General features: G+C 36.9%; 1 protein-coding gene across 2 annotated transcripts in view; it reads left to right on the top strand.

Annotated features, from left to right (window-relative positions):
• fibcd1b (fibrinogen C domain containing 1b) overlaps positions 1-22,277 on the top strand; it is a 231,152-nt gene that overhangs the window by 17,431 nt on the left and 191,444 nt on the right. The window lies entirely within an intron of this gene.

Genomic DNA, 22,277 nt, shown 5'->3' on the forward strand with positions numbered 1-22,277 from the left:
TAAGCTTTTGAAGCAGGATGTACATCCTCCACAATCAGGTAGCTGGAAATAAAAACATAAAACTCCTGATAATACAGTACATCACAGGTGGAATAGGAGGCAGAGGGTTAATTTGAACTATTTTTACAAACCTATGACTTGCCAGAGAATGAATGAAGAAGTGCTGTGATACCCAGACTGACAAAGTATTCCTGGGTGCCAGAGAACGTGTATTCTGTAGCTATTGCACTGTGGTAACTCTTTCAGGTTTGGAGGTTACTGGATTGTAATCTCCCGAAGTAAACATAAAGGGTGGAAAACAGCTGCCATAAATACGTTTGAAGATTTTCTGTATTTTTGTCTCCAGAGAGTTGTTTTCCCAACTACAAAAACTTTGTGCTCTTAACTGCACAAACACTAAAGAGGTTTGCTTTACTGTAATACTCTGCACCTTTTTCATTCTCCACACAGCTAAAATTGAAATATGTATATTTTAATATGACTTCAGATTTTGCCTCTCCGTCTGGAGTATTAACGTTTAAAATCACTCAAAGCTTAAATAGCCTTAAAAATGATGAACTGAGCACAACATATTGGAAGAGGTTAATATGGGCCAGTTAATATCCTATGTGTGAGTAGCTTCTTTGACTCATTTGATGTCTGAATTTGACCAGTGTACACCAACAAAAAAGCCTGATAGAACAGTACTGAGCTAAATCTTTGGAAACCAAACTAGGTCATTCAAGATGTAAAATACTTTTTAATTAATACCTAGAATACATACTTTTTATTCATGCTCAATAAGGCAAATAAATGTAATCAGAGGAATGTCCATCAGTAGACAAGACTGTGAAACAGTGGGTTTGGCTATTCCCTTATAGCTTCAAGGCAATGCCTTATCTAGAGTCTCTAAAATTTAAAGACTACAGGTACAGTAGATATTGTATAATTTAAATAGATATTTTTTCAGCTTTGGTGATGGTGGTGACTTATTTTTCTCAGTTGACTTGTTACTTATTAATGGAATCTCGTATTTTTTACCTCTTTCTCCCTTTTCATATGCAAATGTGAATGGTGCAGTTAATTGTTTTATAATGCTATTAGTAAACAAAATAATCTGATGTCTTTAAATTAAATGCAGATCGTAAGTATTGCACTAAGGCGGCTGTACGCAAATTAATCTTGTATATTATCCCTGTTCATAGCAAATTGAGCCAATTAAACATTATAAGCCTTTAGTATTAATTTAAGATCTTGGAGTGTGACACACTGCATTATTATGTGCTGTTTGCTACAAGAAGAACATCTGCATGCATTAGCTGAAAAACAGTTATTTATCATTCCAAATACAAAGAATGGGCTTTCAGCACTACACCACACTTGAAAAATTAGATTGCAACTAACTTACTTTTACTTATTCATTAGCAGACTCCCTTGTCAGTAAATACTGCACACTAGTATTATCTTCATAAAATTTGTTTTGTCTAAAAAGAGCACAGATTTGCATAAAAACTATTGAAAACCTGCTCTGCAGAGAAATCCTTTAAAAAAATCCCAAAGGACTGCTGAATGACCAAGAACAAAGCCTGGACTTTGAAAACAGACGAGGAAATGTCAATATATGCTTCTGCAGACACTACACCAGAAACAGATAGTATATTATTTATTTAGTTAAAAATTAAAAAATAAGTTCAGTTCCTCAAAGATGAAAGTTCATATTTTACATTGGCATAAAAGTGCTCACTCCCTGTTGTCTCCCAGGTGAGCAGATTGCACCGGTCACTCTGTCTGTCAACTGAAACAATGAGGGTTTGACTTTGTGAAATGGGAATGAATGTTGTTCAGTAGGAACCTGCCTGCCTACTGTATCAACTGATATATGCAAATGTCTTGTTCAAGTGGTTAAATGTGTTTTCTTCTGTGAATGCAACTCTTACATGTAATAATTGCTTAATGTGATGTGAACTGAATTCACTATAAGAGATCCTGCATTTGTTTTATTTTTTGATGAAAAACTACTTTTATTTGGCATTTCAATGTTATGAATGTAATTAAACTGTGCAAAGTGCAGGCACTTAAATGCATTTTAATATTTTCTGAAAGTTGGGTGTAAACATAATTCACTCAGTTTCATAATTGCAAGCCTGATTTTTTTTGTTTCTAAACGTGTGCGGCTGAGTACATCAACAACCACTATTTAGAAAATATTTAGCTTGCATTCTGAGTTACTTACCCCCAGAGGAGTGATTGTAGTTTACATAGAGATTCAACCTGTGTAAAATGTGCAGTCCGCTAAACATGGCAATGAATAAAGAATGTTTAAATGTGATTTACAAGCCAAACAACTTTCCACACCCAGTGGAGACTTACATCGCCCATTGAATAGTCCTGAAGTCCTGGGGTTGCCTATTGAACATTAAAGCTTTGCTGTTAAATTCTGTTTGACATTACAGCCTTTCTTTGGGGAAAGCTGTTGCTCTGGTACTGTAAGGATCCTTATCAAAGTGTGTAATGGTGTAATGCAATACATTTAGATAAAAGCTGAGCTGTTGTGGCAGGAGATGGTGAAAGCTGGATTTGTTGTAGCATATTGAAATGTGCTTACAGTATATTTGGCCTGTTGTTTGGCACATTAATCTTAAGCAGATAATATGCATTTCATAATAATGGTGGAAACTCAATTTGTTTCCATTTCAATTGCTTGTCTGGCTATCTTAGTGATAACCTTAGTGGCCACCAGCACTACTGTATCTCAAGTGATTAAATTGGAAGCTTCTTCAATACAGACTGTTCTCAAAACACACACTTGCTGACTTCACACAGCAGAGATTTTAAACCTCTAGGGCTTTCCACCATAGCAGATGGGATACTTTTCTTGCAAATTAAAATCCTTTTGCCTAGAATGAAACCGAGCAGCAGTACAATAGCTGCATTTCTCTGCTGTGAAAGTTTGATTCACTTGTGATGCCTGCAGCACCTGACTTGCAGGCAGCTGGAGTGAAAAGAGGCAGATTGCATAATGATGGAATCCTTCTTAAAAGATGTGCTGGAAAAGCGAGAGAATGTCTGCCTAGCAGCTAAAAGTCTGTTTCTTGTACTGTTTTTTGCAAAAAGTGCCTTTTTATCAACCACTCCTCAGTTTTTTTTAGATGTTTGCGTGTGTTGCTGTAAGTCCGAAGCACTTTCTTCATTGTCAGTTCTTCTTACCAGTAAACAAAATTTATAAGCTACAGTATTCTTTACCATATTTATCTTTTTCAGCTACTTCAGGATTATATTATATTGCAACACAATTGAAAGTTAAAGGTTCTCAGCCTTACTCAATAAAACGTGTGATATAAATGAAACCTTTATGTTTTGGTGGTGTAAATGACATTGTGCGGGGAAAAAAAAGACTTGGCACACTCTTGAATCGACATGATTTTGTTATGCAAATTAGAAAAATATCTGATTGCTCTTTTGTGGAGTGATTCTGGTGAGTCAGTGAATGCAGTAAACAAAACAGAGCACAATATTCTAACTTCGAGTTTAGTGGTGCGATGTAGAATTTGAGTACACCTTGATTTAAATCAAACTCTTTTAGTTTGACATATAGTACCAACATTTTGTCATGTTCCTTCTGCACATTAAGGATATACAGTAAAGGATTAATAACAACATCTATATTTTATCCTAAACATCTTGTTGCTCCAAATTGGCTGAGCTCTACCAGTGTTAGGTGGACTTGAATTGACCATGGTTTCTGACTTGTTACACTGCAGTGGCTTCTGGGAACTGCTGGGCCCAGTGATAGTGAATGTCACGCTAAGCCTGCTGTACCATTCTAACTGCTTAGCATGCTGTTCAAGGGCATGTGTGTGTCTTTCTTCCCCCTGTGTTCAGGTGACTTGCAATAGGCAATTCTAAACTCTCCGGATAAAAAAAATTGGGAAAAAAGTGAATTTGAATCGGACTTCTGCGGTGCTGAACCTTCTGAAATGTAAAATAATGGTCAATTTAATTAAAAGGAAAAGATTGGAAAGTAACTGGAGCCTGCACCATGACATGAAATGACCTTCTGCTCAGAGATCACTCAGGCTCCAGCTGCAAGAATCGATTTCTTGAACCTCATGATTATTCTAATATTTTGCACCAAACCTGAGTTTGTTTGAATTGAGTGGCTTTAAATGGAATTTAATTTCCTGCATGATTTCTTCTTGAATTTATGTTAAATCAACATCTGCACCCACCATGCCTTTCAGCTTCATTAAAAGAAGGCCAAATTCAATATTAAAACATCATGCTAACAAGTGGATCTTTTCATATTTAACACATTGGCTTTTTCTGCCAATCAGAAAATGCATGTTGCACTGAATTGAGTTTTTTCTTCTAACTTCTTATGGCACTATAGACAATTTCTAAATGTGCTGCGGAGGTAATAAAGCAGTTAGTGGCCTTGGTAATAAAAAAGCTGTTTTTAACAATTCCCATCCATAATGAAATGCATTATAATGCTTATTTTCCAGCCAGCAAACAAAACCCATTGTAACAGCAGCCCAGCAAACAGCCGCTCATAATTTATCAGACTCGTCCTTACCTGAGACAGTTCTTCCTTCACAGTCGACTTGTTCTTTAAACTAGTATGGAAGAGATGGAATGAGTTGAGCCATTATTATGAATGCACTATAGGAAAAAAAAAAGAATAATACAGAACACAGTTTGCTCTTAGAGATGCTCTTTCCATATATTGTGATCACCAGGGTTTGGAGCGAAGCACAGCCACTTGAATGCAGCTTTCATGCTTTAACACACAGAGCTGTAAAGCTGTAATCCCCCTCAGCCCATAGGCAAAGCTTCTGTGATGTGCCAGTTTACCTCACCAGGTGGGTACATGGCCAAAAGAACTGCAGCCGTCTTTATCTGGTCCTCTATTATCCTACCTGACCAAAATCCAAACGAGCCCCGTGCTGCAGTAGTTATTAATATTGCAGGAATAAATAGCAGTGATGTAGTAAGGAGTTCCCCAGGCTTTATAGCAGGATAGCCAAAACCATTTGGATGTTTTGTTTTATGCAAAGAAGGTCGAGAAATTTTAATGGATTTTTTTCCATGCTCAGTTTTTTTTTCTCCTTGGTGCACATAAGAGACTTGATATTGCTTTCAAGGTCCACTCCTGTGCATAGAATTGCTTTCATGGTCAGCTGTTTACCTTTTATCAACACATCCTCTGACAGCAGCAGTGAAAGGCAAAGTCCGTGTTTGCTTCTGGGAAGGCTGTTCACTTTTCTCATGGCTAAATTGCCTGAAGCATTATAGCATCACAGACCTGATTTTTTTTACCTGTTTTTTTTTTCTGAGTTGTCAGAATACAAGAGATTTTTCAATCATCTTCAAGAAGCAGCTGCTTATAGATAAGGACTGAAAAAATATCCCTTAAGAGTCTTATCATGCCTCATTCCATATGTCACTGTGAAAATGAATCCTTCTTATCATTGCAGATTTACATTAGCCTATTTTTTCTGTTTCTGTTCAACCCTTTAATGTTTCATTTGTTGATGCCATTATCATAGCTCACCGGAGGGCACTTTGCTGCTGTCCCTCAGCCCTTTATCTTCATCTTATATAAGCACTGTACTACACTTCCTTTCCAATGTAATTTTGAAACTGAAAGCTCTGAGCCATTTACATATCCTGTATTGCTTGCGACAGATGAGAAAATAAAATGTATTAATTGCATGCTCTGCAGGTGCTTGTCTTTGTTTTGCAAATAACATTTTGGGACTTTTACGATATCTTTCTGTTGAGTTCTCAAAAAAAGTCAAAGTTGACAGGAAGAGACAACTTGATGTTTGGATAGACCAATATTTTTGTCACTGGTAAGCAAGTAGCAGTTAAAATACATTTAATTTAGACAGGTGCTGCTGTATTCTCATTTTAAGGTATTTGGAGTACTACCATATAAAAAGAAGTGTTTATTGAGGAGCTATTTTGCAGTACTACTGTTGTCTTCGTTTAAGACTTCAACAACCTTAAATGGAACTCTTGAGGTTAACTGAAAACTGAGACATTTACTGATATCCTGCTCTTGTAGCTTATTGTGTTATTTTGCAGCCACTTTGATTCTGGCTTGATTACATGACTGCTGGCTGCTCCTAGAAACCCATCCATCCATCATCTATGTGCTTCACCCAGTACAGGATCGTGGAGCCAGAGCCTGTACTGGCAAGGAGCTGCTCTTGAAGGATATTCACGAGCTGCCGTTTCAGCTTCAAACAATACTTAAGATTATACAGAACTGAGAAGTATTCTGAATAACTGTTTCATTTGTTCTCAAAATGGAATACATCAGCAGGATACAAATTGGAAGTAGAAATATTATATTAATTCCAATGAATATAAGGCATAATGTGTGGCACTGAATCTCAGCTGAAGACTGTGATCATATAACTGACGTACTGTTCATATAATGGTCAGGATGCAAGAATATACCGACATTGGAATTTGTCAGCTTTCATGTTTCAGTGTTGTTTGCCATACATGCGCATTTTAAATCTTATTCATTTACTATGATGAATTAAATACTATATGACTTTTTAACATGATGTATTGTTGTGCAATAAGTATGATTTATTCCCTTTTTTCAGTTGAAATCTGCGTCAAATCATGTACATGAACAGAAAACTGATCTCTTACTGTGAGCTAATCAGCTGGTAAAGACCGCTGGTGTGAACAGTTCTGTCAAATATGTACAGGTGTTCAGACCAAGACCTGAAACAACAAGACAGCTTTGCGTTTCTGAAAACAGTCCATGTACAGTACAGTAAGTGATCCTGCCACCAAAACTGAAAAGAGAGGCTGGTGTTTGTGTCTTGTGACCAATTGTGTTCTCTGAAAAGACACGTGTACAATAAGCAAATAAGGAGTGAAATAAAACAAATCACAAAAATAGCACTTGCTCATGTTTTAAGTAAGGAATTTTGTAGTTGTATCAGTTTCTGCCATTGGTATGCTCGCAGCATAAGGTTGTTCACAGGAAGCCTCAGAGATAGTGTATAAGCCTTGAAGTTTTTTTCCATGCACCAGTTCTCATTTACTGCAGCCTCTCGTGTAATTTCAATAATGGGCATCACTGTACATACAGCTCCTCGGGGAATTTTGTTTCCTGGTTCTTGAGCAGTTGGCTGAGTTAAATCTTATCTTGTTTGTAGCAGAACTTTGGGGGGGAAAAGCCATTCATCACACAGAAAAGTCAGCTTTTTGTCTCAAAAGCTTAGATTTTGGAATCTTTTACAGTGGAGGCCACATCCGTTCCTTTGGTTTGAGTCTGTGTGGATGCAAAAAACATTTTAGTTTGGCATGCGCAGCTCTGGTAGATACTGGTATGTGCTATACAGCTCACTCTATACAGAGTGAGGAAGCAATCTATCAAGCTGACACTCATCCATGTTGTTGCATGTACAGTATCAATATCTGAGACCGATTGATAATAAGAATGGTGGTTAACTCTGTCCCAGTGGAATACCATCTGTTTGGCATTGTTTGTGCGCCATGATCTCTTGCTACTTTAGACTTTAGTCATAGACATTTGGGGAAAAACAAATCACTCGTATTAGGATATCATATCAAGCAACAGACTAGTTCTATGGATTACCACAGAATGGCTCTGTTAAAACCTGGACCTGATGCAAATATTTTCTTTTTCCATCCCCTTACTCAGTTTTAACAGTGCATCTATCCCTTTTGTTTCTTTGCTTGCACATTCAGGTGTTCCTAATCTGTACTAGTGCACTCAAAGTTGTGATTAAATAGTTTTTTTTTTTCCCCTTGTCAATGTTTTGCAGAACACACTATCGTGTTAATCATAAACTCAGCTTGCCTCTGTCGGCTGTGCTGAGATCTTGAAATGTCGTGATTAAACCAATTAACATATCCTGGATTATTACATCACATGGGGAATGGTGATGAAATTGAATTTCAGATTTCTGCTGAGGCTTGTGAAGAGTCAGGATGAAGTTAGTCTGTCAGATAAAAATGAGGAATGTTGGGGAATGAAAGGAAAGGGTGATGTATTAAATGAATATTTCACTCAGGTGTTCGCCAAGGAAGGAACAGGCATCATGCCTCAAGCTGAGAAAAGACAAACTCTATATTAAATAATATTAGCATACAGTAGAAGAGGTAGAGATGTTCCAGATTTTAGAAGCACTTAATACGACTCTCTAGGGCCCAATGTTATTCTAGCAATTGTACTTAAGGAAACACGATTTTATTCATGGGCCATTAACAAAGCTCTTCTGGTAGTCTCTCGAGACTGTGGTTATACCCACTGACTGGAATATTGATAAAAATAGTGTTAATCCACAAAAAAGGTGACAAAATCAAACCAAGTGATTTACACACCACTGCGTTTTACTTCTGTTATTTCCAAGGAGATCTGGAAGAATTGGAGCTAAATTGGATAGCCAACAAAAGGTTGGCCTTGCTTAATTAACATTTTGAACAAATAACAGAAGTAACTGCATATGATACAGTATATTTTGATTTTTACAAGGCTTCTGATAAAGTTCCTCATAGCAGATTAATTCTTGTTTTGCAGGCAATTATTCAAAGTCAGGCACAGGTTCAGACTGAGAAGTGGTAAATGCTCCAAGTAGAGTGATTCAATTAGTTACGTACTGCATTACGGTGTCCACAGTTCTTCCTAATACAGTATGTATCAATAATCGAGAGGACCGGATTCAAGTAGTCAGAAACCTCGGAGGTAAATGTTGTCAATTGAAGTGGCGATTCAGAATCACCACTGAATCAAAAACCCAAGCATCCAGGTAGAGACTACAGAGATGTTCTTTGAAAACTGAGAACAGAAAGTTCCTCTTTACAAAAAGGGTTGTGGGAGTGTGGAACAGATTACCCAGCCATGTTGCTGAAGATGCTACACTTACTGTATATCTCTCAAGGAAGGGTGAATGAAAGCCACAGATAAATTGGCTACTAAAACACAGGATAAATGAGCAGACTGGCCTACTCTTGTTTGCATGTTACAGTATGTTTCAAAACAAGTGCCAAAAGAAATACTTTGAGAATTCAAACTGCAGAAAATGCGTTCCTTGTTAATTGTACAAATTAATACAAGTGGTTGGGAAAGTATGATTTCTCACTTAGTTTAAGGTACAAAATAATCTAATCAATGTGTCAGAGAGAATGAGATGAACTTTGCAATTACTTGTGTTTTCATGCATCAATTAACAAGTTCATTTGGTATAACACTTCGGCTGCAAGTTAAAAGAAGGTAAGATTGTTTTGGTAGTTATTTTTGTAACTGACACTTTTACATGTAAAATAAATTACAACATTTTGGTACTTTTTTACACATCTGAATTTGCTGAAGCAGAGTACAGCTCACAACCCTCAATTGAAATGTCTTATAAACATAACCGATTGAGAACAGTTGTTTGACAACCTCGTATTTGTGTTTCTGAATTGAAAAGAACAAAACTCTTGTTCTTAAACTCTTAAATGTAGTTTTGTCAACCTTAATTTCATAGTGCTTAATTTAATTGGTAATTTCTCATTAAGATTCTGTTATGCAAATAAAATACTAATTATTGCTTGATAGTGGAAAATGCATCAAGATTACACTCAGTTACAGTAGTTCTCGTAAGAGAAAATTGACTACACATTGTTGCGACAGGAAATGAGTTGGTGGAATACTGGTTCATTATAGACTGTGACTAAACTGGGGATTTCAAAAAGTTTAGTTTTGAAAAATCCAGCCATGCAGATGGCATTTATGTACCTGTTCAGCTGTAATGAGCATACAGTATATGACTCTTATACTGTATGAAACAAACAGGAATGAAGATGTTGAGAGGGTTTTTGTGAAATTTGTACACACTTTTTCTGCTGATGCTGCAGTATTTTATAAGGTGGTTATTCAGAACTGGTTTGAACTGGAATGGAAGAATGCTGGACACAAGGGCTACTATTATTCTATACTGCGTATAAATGAACGTGTGCTGTCTTTTAAGGGGAAGTGAGTGTTTTTGGATTCCTGACTGTCTTTTAAGGGGAAGTGAGTAAAATTTCTCCAACAAAGATAACTAACAGATGAAACCTCTGAGGCATTATTTCTTAACGTCTGGAAGCTTACAGTATGTAATGTACACTTGTTGGTGCCAGATAACTGGTTAAAAGCAGCATTGCTTATTAAAATAAACCTTTATTTTCAGCATTTCCCAAAGAAGAAATTCCAAATGATTCCTGAAGTATTTCAAGAAAATGGTGAGTATGATCTACTTCCACATTTTTACTTTCATGGCTTTTCTTCTCAGACTCAACACAATGTGTGATCCAAACAGTTCCAGATCATACTGCTTTTGATCTTGATATTCAGTAATTCAGGAGTGTGAAAAACAATTCAATACATGTGCTAAGATGGTTTCACGGATGGATAGATTCAAATGCACAGCTGTAATATGAAAAGACCTTTTGCATATACTGTATACCATACATGCAATATATTTTTATTTGACAAACTGACTCACTGCCTCGGTTGTCAATGGTGAAGCTGACGTTTATAATATTGTATTTTGAGAGCAAAGGTATGCTTTCTGCTCAAATGACATCTCATTTTGTGATTTTATTTGCTTCAGAAAATATCATGTGAAGAACCTCATGTCTCATCAAGCACAGTAGTATCATGAGCACATCGATGCTATGAACAGAACTATGCCATGAGTTTTTGAGAAATGTTTGAAAATTTTGAAAACTCAGCACAGAACACCCCTAAAAACCAGATCCTTTTAAAAGCTTTATAATGGGTAAAATAATTCCAAAATATTTTGTGTGTACATGTGCAACAAGGTGTGAATTACATTATCTTGAGCTTGTGTTTAACCTTTCATGTTTTTCTTGGAAAAAGATGTGCTGTAACTTGAGCCGCTCACAACAGATTTGATCACTTTCCTACTGTATGCTATACAGCACATAAACTTCTGTGCACCTAAATTAGTTCCTTATATGAAGGAAAAGACTTATGTAAGACCTACAGTATCTATGCTTACAGGTTAAAGTGATCTTTTCTTAATAGTTTTTTTTAAACCATTTTGCCTAGACAAATTAGCATTTTTGGCAACTGAATGATTTCATACGTGTTTTATGCTGTACAATAGGCTGATATTTGATCGCAAAGAAGTTTGTGAAGTTTATATTACTAATGTGCACCTGCACTTATCTCATTATGGGTGGCCTCTTGCATTATAAATGACCCTCATCGATATCTCTTGCCTTAGGACATTCTGTACTGTAACCACCTAGGAGGTTTAACAATGTCCATGGTGTAAAAGAAAAAAATATTTTTCCTTTGGAAATTAATACATTTTGAATTGTTTGAATTAAAAAAAAATCATTAACCTTTAATTTGATAAAATCAAAATCTATACAATAGTTGTACAGACTTTCAGACTGCACAGAATAAAGCCGTTATTGAATACTATCTGTTCATACAGAGCCGTTTCATAATACTGCTGTACAAGGGCAGACACTGCCTGGTTTTAAATCTGGGGCTTTGCTTTGAATGCTTTGAAAAGTGATTGATTTTCCTTGTATTCTAAGAACTCTGCAATTCATCTTCCCAGCGTCGTGAAACATTTTCCACTTTATTTCCTTTGTACAGCTTTGTTCAAAAGCACCATGAGGTGTCTTTGCCCAAACAGATATAAGACATTGAAACTGATATAGTATTTAATAACTTCACAATGGAATATTCTTGGCTTTTGGGTATTTCTTAAAAAAAAATGAAGGACATTTTTCCCTAATAACAAAACTTTTGTTAGGCTATGGTGGTAATAGGATTTGCAAAAATAAATATTAAACAAACCTGAGCTGCAATATCCCAGCCTTGGCACAAAGATTAGTGTAATGTGGAGTGTGCATCAAGAGAATTTGGATTTTGATCACTGCTTATGTTTATATTGCAGTACACGAGCACACATAATTTTTAAAGAACAGCCTGAAGAATCCTCTTGATATAAAATGACTTGAGGGCCACAGATTATAGAAACACAGCCGAAATGGAAATCTTTACACATGAGCAGGTACCCTCTCAGCTTTATAAACCTGTGCCTCATGGCTGCCTCTTTTTAATATTATTCTTTGCTCTCTAAAACACATCAATTTTTGCTATTGATCTGAAAAACGTTCTTATATGAAACTCAGAATGTGATGTTTGGGTTCTACAGTGTGTAAGGGCAGAAAATGTCTTCTTTTACTGTATGAATTAATGTGCAGTGCTCCCAGGTATATTGTTCTGTAGGTCACAGGCCTAGCCAGTGAAAGTAACACAATCTACTTTTTGTGGGGATTTTAATGACATTCTTCCTAAACAATTGGTACCGAATGACATTTTAAACCTTCAGTACAGTTATGGAAGAACAAAACATTGTATACAGTATATTCATTCCCTCGACAATATGAAAATATTTTTCCATCTCATAATTTCAGTTTCTAGATCAATAGCTCATTGTAGTGCAAATGTAATGTTAATTATATTTTAAATAGCGGGAAGATAGATAATCTTCCTGAGGATCAAAGTGAATCCTATGGATGACATCCCTGAGCTATTTTTCAAGTAATGTCTTTCCTAAAGGATCCTGCACTTTTCCTTGATTTTTACATGCCATATTTTCCTGTTTCTGTGAGTGTATCATTGTGACCTATGAGATAACATTGCACTTGGTGTGAGTAATAAGTCTTTACTGTCAAGTGAAAAAAGCTATTATATGAATATCAAGATGTTATAACATAGACCTTCTGTACATGACAGACCAGACTGATAATGGAGCTGAACTCAATGCAGGAACATGCATTTCTGTCCTCTGATTCAAGTAAAAGCAATTTATAACTGAATTCTGAAGTTCTGCAAATCCATCTGTCCTTGTTTATTTCATGGTTATGGTAAAGGATAAGCGCAACATATAAGACCTAGCTAATTGAATTGAGGAATGAACAATATTGACTGCATCAGAAAACTGTTTCCATAGCAATGCCACAATATGCTGTTACACTTGCCTTAACAGTATTGCTTTTAAAGCTTTGTACTTTGAATGTCTCTTGTAGTTCTGAGGCCCAGAGCTAGGTGTAAGGAACTATAGTGTGTGCAGACCGTTTCTAATTTAATTTTAAATGGCTGTCTTATTTTTTTCTTTCTTGGAAAGTTTACAGTATATACATAAATTGTTTTTAGCATTTTGGTGCAGACATTTCTAGAACTGACAATTGTGCAGAGAGTGTTAATAGTGTTTTTGATTATGAATGCCCCATAGGAAATGAAAGCTATGCTTTATCTTTTGTGAAGGACATTACCTCTCTCTGATCATGAGTAATGGAAACTTCTAAGGTGGGTGTTGAGCACTTGTGTATACAAACAGTTATTTTATGATGGTGTGCATGTTGAAGAAAAGACACAGACCCTGGGCCTGGGGCTCTTAGTGCACGTGTCATATTTCTGGAGCTACGAGCAAAGTTTCTGAGATATTTGACTATGGTCTGTTTCGGAGTCTTCGGAGCTTTGGACAAAATATATTGTACAACATGGAAAAGACATTACAGATAAAAAAGCAAGACTTTTTGCTTTGGGGAAACAACCTGTTCCCTTTTTAGGGAGTATGTTTGACATAGAGGTAGAGTAGATTCTTTTTTTGGATAATTAAAGAGGCTTGCAGTTGTTATAAATGGGATTGGGTAACTTGGCTGGGGAATACCACCTCTAGGGTGCCTTCGGGCTTGTAGTGCTGTCGGCAGGGGGCTTGCTTCCCTGCAGCTAGCAGTGAACTTCCTCCTGGAAGTGCCTGTAATGTCTGAAAGGATGAGCCTGGTGCCACGTCTCCATTCTCCCCGTGTGCGGTTGCTGGGTTTGCCGTGAGATGAAACATGAGAAACACAGCTGACAGCTCCCAAATCGGGTGGGTGCACAACAAAATAATTGGAATTGTATTCTCAAAAGAGAGGTGCTTCTCATATGCACAAACTGTGAGTGACATAAGGAAGCTATTCATAAGCGTACCCCTGTGAGCTGTCCTTTTCATCAGTTAAAATGTTTTGTAGTTTGACCTCCAACGCTAAGCTGGTTATTTTTAATGGGGCGAGAATGTTGCTGGACTGTGAGATCAGAAGAACCTTCTCAGATCTTTCCCAGCCTCTCCTCTGTTATTATTTTTTAGTCATTTTCCTTTGACTTTGGGTTTTCTTAGTAATCCCCCCCCCCACACACACACACACACCACCTCCCCAGTGCCCTTCCATTTCACCTGTAAGTCTTGATAACAGATCTTTCGCTCTGGCTTTCATTATCAGGCAGCCCATCATTCCTCCCAACATCCCATCAAATATTGTTTACAATAGCTGAAGCTGAAACAGAGCTAACAAACCGGAATGGCAGCAGAAAACATCATATCGGCATCAGCAGAACTGTTAGTTAAAATTAAGGTCTTGCAGTCCTGTTTTTTAAAAAAAAGTAAAGGAGCAGAGTGTTCAGCAAAATTGCCAACAAATAATTGAAAGCTGCTGTTGTGATATTTACTAAGTGATATTTACCCAACGGTAAAATACCCAGAAATATCCAGCTTTAGTTTAGATTTCACTTTGCAGCAATGTTAAATCTTCTTTGATTGCCACTTTGTCAACTCCCCACTTAATGCCTTTTCCTAATATAAAATGAAAATGCACTGAAATTCTTTACCGTTTTCACAGTGAAATGGTCTATTTAAATTCCTGGGTGTGAAAATAAACTCTTTAGAAGACTTTTCAGTGTAGACATTTCCTACTGTGATTAATCTCTGAAAGTAAAAGAACGATTCAAGCCTTTTAAAAATGTAATATTGAATGACTTTTTATGTAGCATGATTTTAAAGCAATCACCTCCAATCACTAATTTAAGCCTTTGGCATTTGACTTACCAACAACATTTTTCCAACATTATACGAAAAACAATGCAGTGTTAAATAAACCTGTCAATATGAAGGTTTCAACTCAATAATAAAAATGAGTACTTTAGAATAAGATTTGCCCTATCCTTATTAAAATAAATATGTTTGGCTTTTCTTCCTGTGCTGTTTGGCTTGATAATATAAGCAGTCTAAGTATGGCTAGAAAAATTCAGCTCAATTTACATTGTATTTTTGTAATATGAGTGTGGTGGCAAGGAAATGGTTTTGTGGGTTTAGTGGGTAATAAGTTTTAAGATAATAATGTAATAATGTTTCTTTATTAGCCCTATACAATTTCTTGCATTAGGAATTCGTCTTTTCGCATACCCCAGCTTTTTCTCCATGGAAACACAGACACACAGACAGGGAGAGAAGCTTGGGGTCAGAGCGCAGGGTCTCCCATTGTACGGCGCCCCTGGAGCAGTTGGGGTTAAGGGCCTTGCTCAGGGGCCCTACAGAGTAGGATTCCTCTGCCGGCCGCGGGATTTGAACCGGCAACCTTCCAGTCACAGGCGCAGATCCTTAGCCACAGCTACAATTAAAAAAATATATTTTTGGGAAGAAAGGGCTTAGGCCTCTAAGAAAGTCAATGCAAAGAAACAAATTCAACACAATTAGTACTGAGAATGTGAAAAAATAATGAGAGTGTGTATTAACACTAACAGTTTTGGAGCGTGGATACACGTGGTGACACAGTGCTTAGCATTGCTGCCTTGCAGCGCTGGGGCCCTGGGCTCAGTTCCTGGGGTGCTGTCTGTGTGCAGTTTGCATGATCTCCCCTTGTTCATGTAATATACAGTACCAAGATACACAGCTGTTTTCACAATCTGGTTGGGCACATATCCTACTTTATGGGTACAGATATTAAACATTTTCTTGGAAAAATGGCCCTGATGTGAGTTGTACTGTATATATAGTATTAATATTATTGAAAAGAATTAAAGACTTTAACCAGACTTGTGCCAATGTTGAGATTTTCATTCTTTTGGCCTTTTTGATTAACTGTTCCTACTTAAGTGCAAAATTTTCAATTTTTGAAATAAGCTCATGACAACCAACCATTGATTAGTCCTAGAACGGTCGGTCGGTCCTGATATACTGCACATGTTTGTGTCTGAGTGCACCTTGGGATGTGCAGGCATTCCATCCAGGATGTACCCTGCCTTGTGCCTGTTGCTTGCTGGAACAGCTCTGCTCCCCAGTGACCCTGTACTAGATAAAGTGGTTAGAAGATGAATGGATGAGGACGTAATGACACAGGGTCTTTCTATGACTAAATAATAATAATTGCTTACACTTATATAGCGCTTTTCTGTACACTCCACTCACCTGTAAAGCGCTTTACAGGTGATGGGGACTCCCCTCCACCTCCACCAATGTGCAGCCCCACCTGGATGATGTGATGGCAGCCATAGTGCGCCAGAACGCTCCCCACACACCAGCACTTAAGACCTTCTAAATGTTTGACTCATCAGGATTCATAAACTGTGATCTGAGGTCTCAGCTGAAATCGCCTTTTCCACTGACTGAAGTGGGAAATGTTTAAAATTTTAAACATTTTAGTTGTAAGATGACACCTTCAGCACAATTTTAAGTATTGCTGCAGTTCAAAGGCTCTTTGGGGACTCGTGTCATGCTATCTTTCACGCTTAGTTCCTATCCAATCTTTTGCTACTGAGCTCAAAGGCTGCAAATCCTCTCCTGACAACTATAAAAAATTGTGTTTATTTATGCATCTCAGTATTTCTGAAGGTCTAGTTTGCATTCATCTTCATTTTCTTTTACATTCTCTCTTGGTCATTTTAAAATACAAGGATATGTATATATACAGTGTGATGTATACATACTGTATTATGTACAGTACAGTATGTAAATATACTGTTAATAACAACCTTATTTTCTTTTAGATTTTTTAATGAATTAAGGATTATCTCACTGTTTTCTTTTCATTTCCGTGTTAAGTCTTGCTTGTTAACTTTAGTTAATGTTTCCTTCGTGATCCAGCCTTCTTGATAACTTGTAATTTAAGTTAGCTTGAAAGTTGACTGAAATGGAAATTAACTTACAATAATGAGTTGCAAAACTGTAGAGTTCCCCCTGCCACTAAGCACCGTCTGCACGCTTGATCTTACTTAGTAAATACATTTATTTTTCATATTTTTTTTCAGATGTTTGATATTTATCTGACTTACTGCTAAATTGCAGGGATGAAAGGATGTTGGGAAACTACAGACTGAGGTACTGTATTCAATAATTGTTCCAACTGTTTGTGCCTTGGGGCAACCTTGTTGTGAAAGGTGCTATATAAAAATAAATTGATTTGAATCAGTATGTGTGGAGTTTACAGTCAAAGCACTAAGAATACCAAAAAGAGGTGAAGTGATACTTCATGTGGTTTGTATTCAAAGGTCTTCTCCATCTATCCGTTTTTGGTAACAACTTCATTCGAATATTGAGTCATGGTGAACCAGAACCTAACCCAACAAACACTGGGCACAAGGCAGGACTCGCCCCTAATGGGGTGAAATTCCTGGGAGTTAACATCTCAGAGGACTTAACCTGGACCCACCACACCAACATCGTGGTCAAAACAGCACGGCAGCGCCTCTGTTCTTTCTCTGCAGGTTAAAGAAGTTTAGCATGCCGTCACATATCCAGGCCAGCTTCTACAGGTGCTCTGTTGAGAGTATCCTGTCTGGCTACATCACTGCCTGGTATGGGAACTGCTCCACCCGGGATCGCAAAGTACCGCAGAGGGTGGTGAAATCGGTACTGCTCCTCACCAGCTGTGTGCTACCAGACATCGAGGATATCTACTCTGTTAGAAGCCTCAAGAAAGCCAGGTCAATACTCAAGGACCTCAGTCACCCAAACCACAATCTGTTTTCCCTACTACCGCCTGGAAAATAATACCGAAGCCTACAGACAAAGACCAGCCGATTTCAAAACAGCTTTTTCCCTAGGGCAATAAGACTGCTGAACAGCCAGATACAGCAGATACCAGCAATTACCCAAACGACCGCTGATAAATAGTCAGTCCACTGCATTTTTTTCTCGCCTGCCCCTTTTTTTAATATTGCATAATCTTGTTAAATGTTAATGTATAATTTATTGTATTCATCTTGTAACCTTCTATCAAGTTCTGTCCTATCTCTCCTTAGCGAGCTTGTGGAAAATGGATTTCACTGCCCACAACCACCTCTGTATGCTGTATTGTTTTGCATTGATAAATAAATCTTGATTGATTGACAAGAAAAAAGGACAAATACAGCAAATAGCTATTGCTCTATCAAAACCAATAAAGAAGCTCTGTGCTTTCCTCCCAAAATATTGAGATACAAAGTGCATCTACAGTACATAGTACTGTATCTTTGAACTATTTTGTTTAAATTTAAAGACAAAAAGAGTAAGGATCATAATCATGAACGATTATTTCAAAATAATTTAAAGGTCAGTTTATAAACTAAAACCCAAAAACCTCCTAGAAATCTGAGCCTTGCTGGTACATCACAAGCTTTTTCATCATCAAGTTATTTGGTTTTCATTAAATGAATTCTTGATGTCAGTTGGTATTAACTCTTGTTGAGAAAAACAAAAGTGTATTTAATACTGTATAGTATACAGCTTGAGAACAATTTCAAGGTGCAAGACAACAGTTTACTGTTCCTCAGTAACCCCTTGCATTAGGTTTTATCTAGCACTATATTGAATATCCTTTAACAGTTGCCCTTAGAATTCAAAGCATTCACTATGAATTACAGAACCCCTGGGTTATGGAAATAATTGAATTGGAAGTCTTCTGGAAATCTTTAATACCAAATTTCTTAATACCTTTTTAAATGTCAGGATGCAGTGGTGTCAAAATAGTGTATTCAGAGCAGTGAGGCCTGATTTATTTAAAGTGAAAGTTGAGCTAATGTATTTTACAAATGAAACATGACATCTCTGCTACATTTGCAGTTAAACTCTTCACTTTGTTCCTGAATGATTAATGCACTAAGACTTGTGACCACATACACATACAAAACAAACAGGGTCTGTATTTAGTCAACGCATGTAGGTGGATATTTTGCTAATCACAAGAGCAAATTGTCATACATTTGATATAGTTCCAGATTTATTTTCACCCTAATTAACTAAATCGCAACAGTTCTGTATACACACACATTAATACTCCTTTCCAATGACTTCCACAGATTGAGAACTGGAACCAGATGAAATGATTTTTTATTTCACTACTTGTATACTCTTTCCATTCCCCGGAAATTAAATACCTCAAGACCACAAACCAGCAAGGCATTCAGTAGAAGTCAGTCCAATGTGACCTTGCTGTGTTCTAATAAAATGAAATAAAGTTTATTGACTCTGAAATGCCACTAACTAATTAATTCTATTCAGCTTAAGAATGGCTTCTGGGCCTTTTAATGGTACATGAAAGTTACTAGTTGCCCGTGTTGGGATCTTTATCCAATGTAAAACGCAATAAATATTAAATGCAAGTACAAAAGGAGAAAAAGAACTAGTCCAATAATCCCTGTATAGGAAACACGCTGTAAGGGCAGCACAGTACATCAAAGAAAACGTGCCCAACAATTGCAGGCATATACACATTCAGTAGCACAGAATGAAAACAGTACTGTAGATATTGTAACTAGGTAGAATGTGAAGAAGATGAAAGCTGGAAGAATACGTTTTGAGTGAATATAGTCACAACGTCAACCATCTTAACTGGTTAAATATTAAATACAGTTACTGCATACTTAAGGATGTAGTTCAGAGCTGAGAGGTTACAGGTACTATCTAAGCAGCGCCAGAAAGTGCTCGGGGTCTAAACATTCCTGGTTTCTGCAGGTACTGTAGTTTCATTCTGCTTCCGAGGAGCAAGAGAATTAACTGACTCTGGGAATGAGGGAGGGGAGCGATGGGACAGATGATCAGGAGGGCAACAAGGATCACAGACAGGAATAAGAAGCAGAAGAAGTGTGTTTGAGACCATATTTAAGGTGATTTGATTTGCCATCAATTAATTTACTGCTTATTTTGACTATTTTTCCCAGCATATTACAATCAATGGTACTGGTGTTACCAAACCAGCCATTTCTGACCAAAAACATTATAATTACTTAAAATCCTTTTACAGAGGTTTTTTTATAGTTCATGCCCAGCCAAGTTCACCCTATGTTATTACCATGATGGGGATTTTATGGTCTAGTTGCTATTCCTGTTGATGTTATCCTTTCAGCTATTTCTGAAGTATCACATACAACAGCAGGTGTCTGTTTAAAATTCCCTCATGCCAGGTCAGGAGTAATGACCCCAGGCCAGAGTCAGATTTCTATACTTTCTGGGATCGGATCCAGCTTCCCTGCGACCCTGAATTTGATGAAGCGGTTAGAAAATTAATGGATGGATGACAGCTCAAAAGAACTTGGTAAAAATAATTTAAGGCCTTACTCAGGGAAGACTGTGAGTGGACCCGATTCAAGTACTTTTTGTGAAACCTTTTCCAACATACATTAATTCTACAGTGTTTGCTGTTTGTTCTTCAGCAGAAGTGGGAAGGTGTTCCTACTGTATACTGTATGTCAACAGAGTAGCTTCCTAAAGTTAACTATAAGTACAGCACAAATGTAGTTCACTGTGGTATTATGGCCCTTGTACTTTCTGCGAAGAAAAATGATGTTTGTATTTCTGCACTCCAAAAATGCTTTATTTTCATTTTTCGGGTTATTGATCGGTAATAAATTGTACTGCTCAGACTTTAAATTTGTTAAATTTTGACAATGTTTCCTTCTTTACAGATTTTAATGTCCTTTACAGAAGGATTGTACAAATGTGTACAAATAATGTAAAATTAAGATGTTGCAATTTTATCACTGGATGGGCAAACATTGCTTTAGAAAACATAATTAAATGCTAAAGAGTATGAGTCCTCTTGACTCAAGTTAATAACATTGTTGACATTTGCTCTTATACTGTATGTACAGTAGATTTTTCCACAGAATGAAACTGATTGTTCCCTCCACTTAAAAATGTTATATTGTCATGTGCTGCTTAATAGGATTATTTGCTTTAAAATGCAAAATAAATATCTAGACTGATAGTTTTTAAAAATTAAATTAGTCATTAGTAATTCATTTTTTAAATTAGGATAAGAAACTTTTGATTGTAGTGCATTTGAATGTTTGGAGATGCGGCTGATTTCAGCATACAGTGTATATATAGATCATTAAATATCACAATTAAGCACTTGAATCGGAACAAACTGTCTGTTTTCACTGCTTTAAAGTTCACTGAAGCTCGAAATATCTGCACTTGATTCCAGATTTAGCTTCAGGTATTGAGCTATCCATTCCTTTTTCCTTACCTCAGAAACACTTTTATTGGAAGAAACTGGCAAGCCACGTCAATGAACCAACATAATTTATCATTCAATTAACCTAAAGAATGTGTGAACTCTAATTTAAAATGCCTTAAACCCCAGTACTTGGTTGTCATGTATTTGCAAGTGTCTCATGAGAAATTAAGCCAAGTCATAAGTGTTAATGCTCTCACACTGCAAATTTATCACTTTAACAACAGTGCTCCAAAGCAGACACCTCGTAATAGAATGACAGGATTATCTTGATCTGAGACAATTGCCAATTTACAAGTTTGCTGTTATTTTTCTGTGCTTTTACATTAAAATTGGCCCTAGGTAAAATTGTCAGGGCACACACAGACACAACATGCGTACCTTCACACTAGAGCCACTTTCCCAGAATCGAATGAGCCCATGGTGCACTGGGAATCGAACCCAGGGCCACAGCTCTGGGAGGCAGCAAGCCTCACCCCTGCACCCCCGCGCAGCCCGCTTGATTCGTCTCACTTCTTAAAAACAATGTTCGGTGCACAAGATAATTTTTTTTCTCTCAAGATTGTTTGTAGTGAGAAGGGTGATTTTAATATTGAGATCTCCATGAAGTAACCTTTTTGTTTGAAGTGTTCACAACACTTTTGTTATTCATCAAGTGTACCATCTACAATGATGCTCTTGAGAACGGGAGGAATAAGAACATTAATAAGAGCGAGGGTGCTATGGGGTGCACAGTTAATTTCATCTCCAGTAACAGACTCATACTGAGTAAGAGCAGTGCATAGTGGAATCAATATTTAATTTGTCAATCTTAAGGATGTTTTAAGATTTTTTGACTTCCTGCTTTAACATACTCCACCTGATGATTGTTTTGCTTTGTTTGTTGACTTTCATTTTAAGAGAAAGTAACTTAAAGCAAAAATATTTTTAAAAGTTTGCTATTAAAATGCAATTTGAATCAAACATACTGTCAACCACTT

The sequence above is a fragment of the Lepisosteus oculatus genome, chromosome 24, assembly GCF_040954835.1.
Source record: "Lepisosteus oculatus isolate fLepOcu1 chromosome 24, fLepOcu1.hap2, whole genome shotgun sequence".
Classification (NCBI taxonomy): domain Eukaryota; kingdom Metazoa; phylum Chordata; class Actinopteri; order Semionotiformes; family Lepisosteidae; genus Lepisosteus; species Lepisosteus oculatus.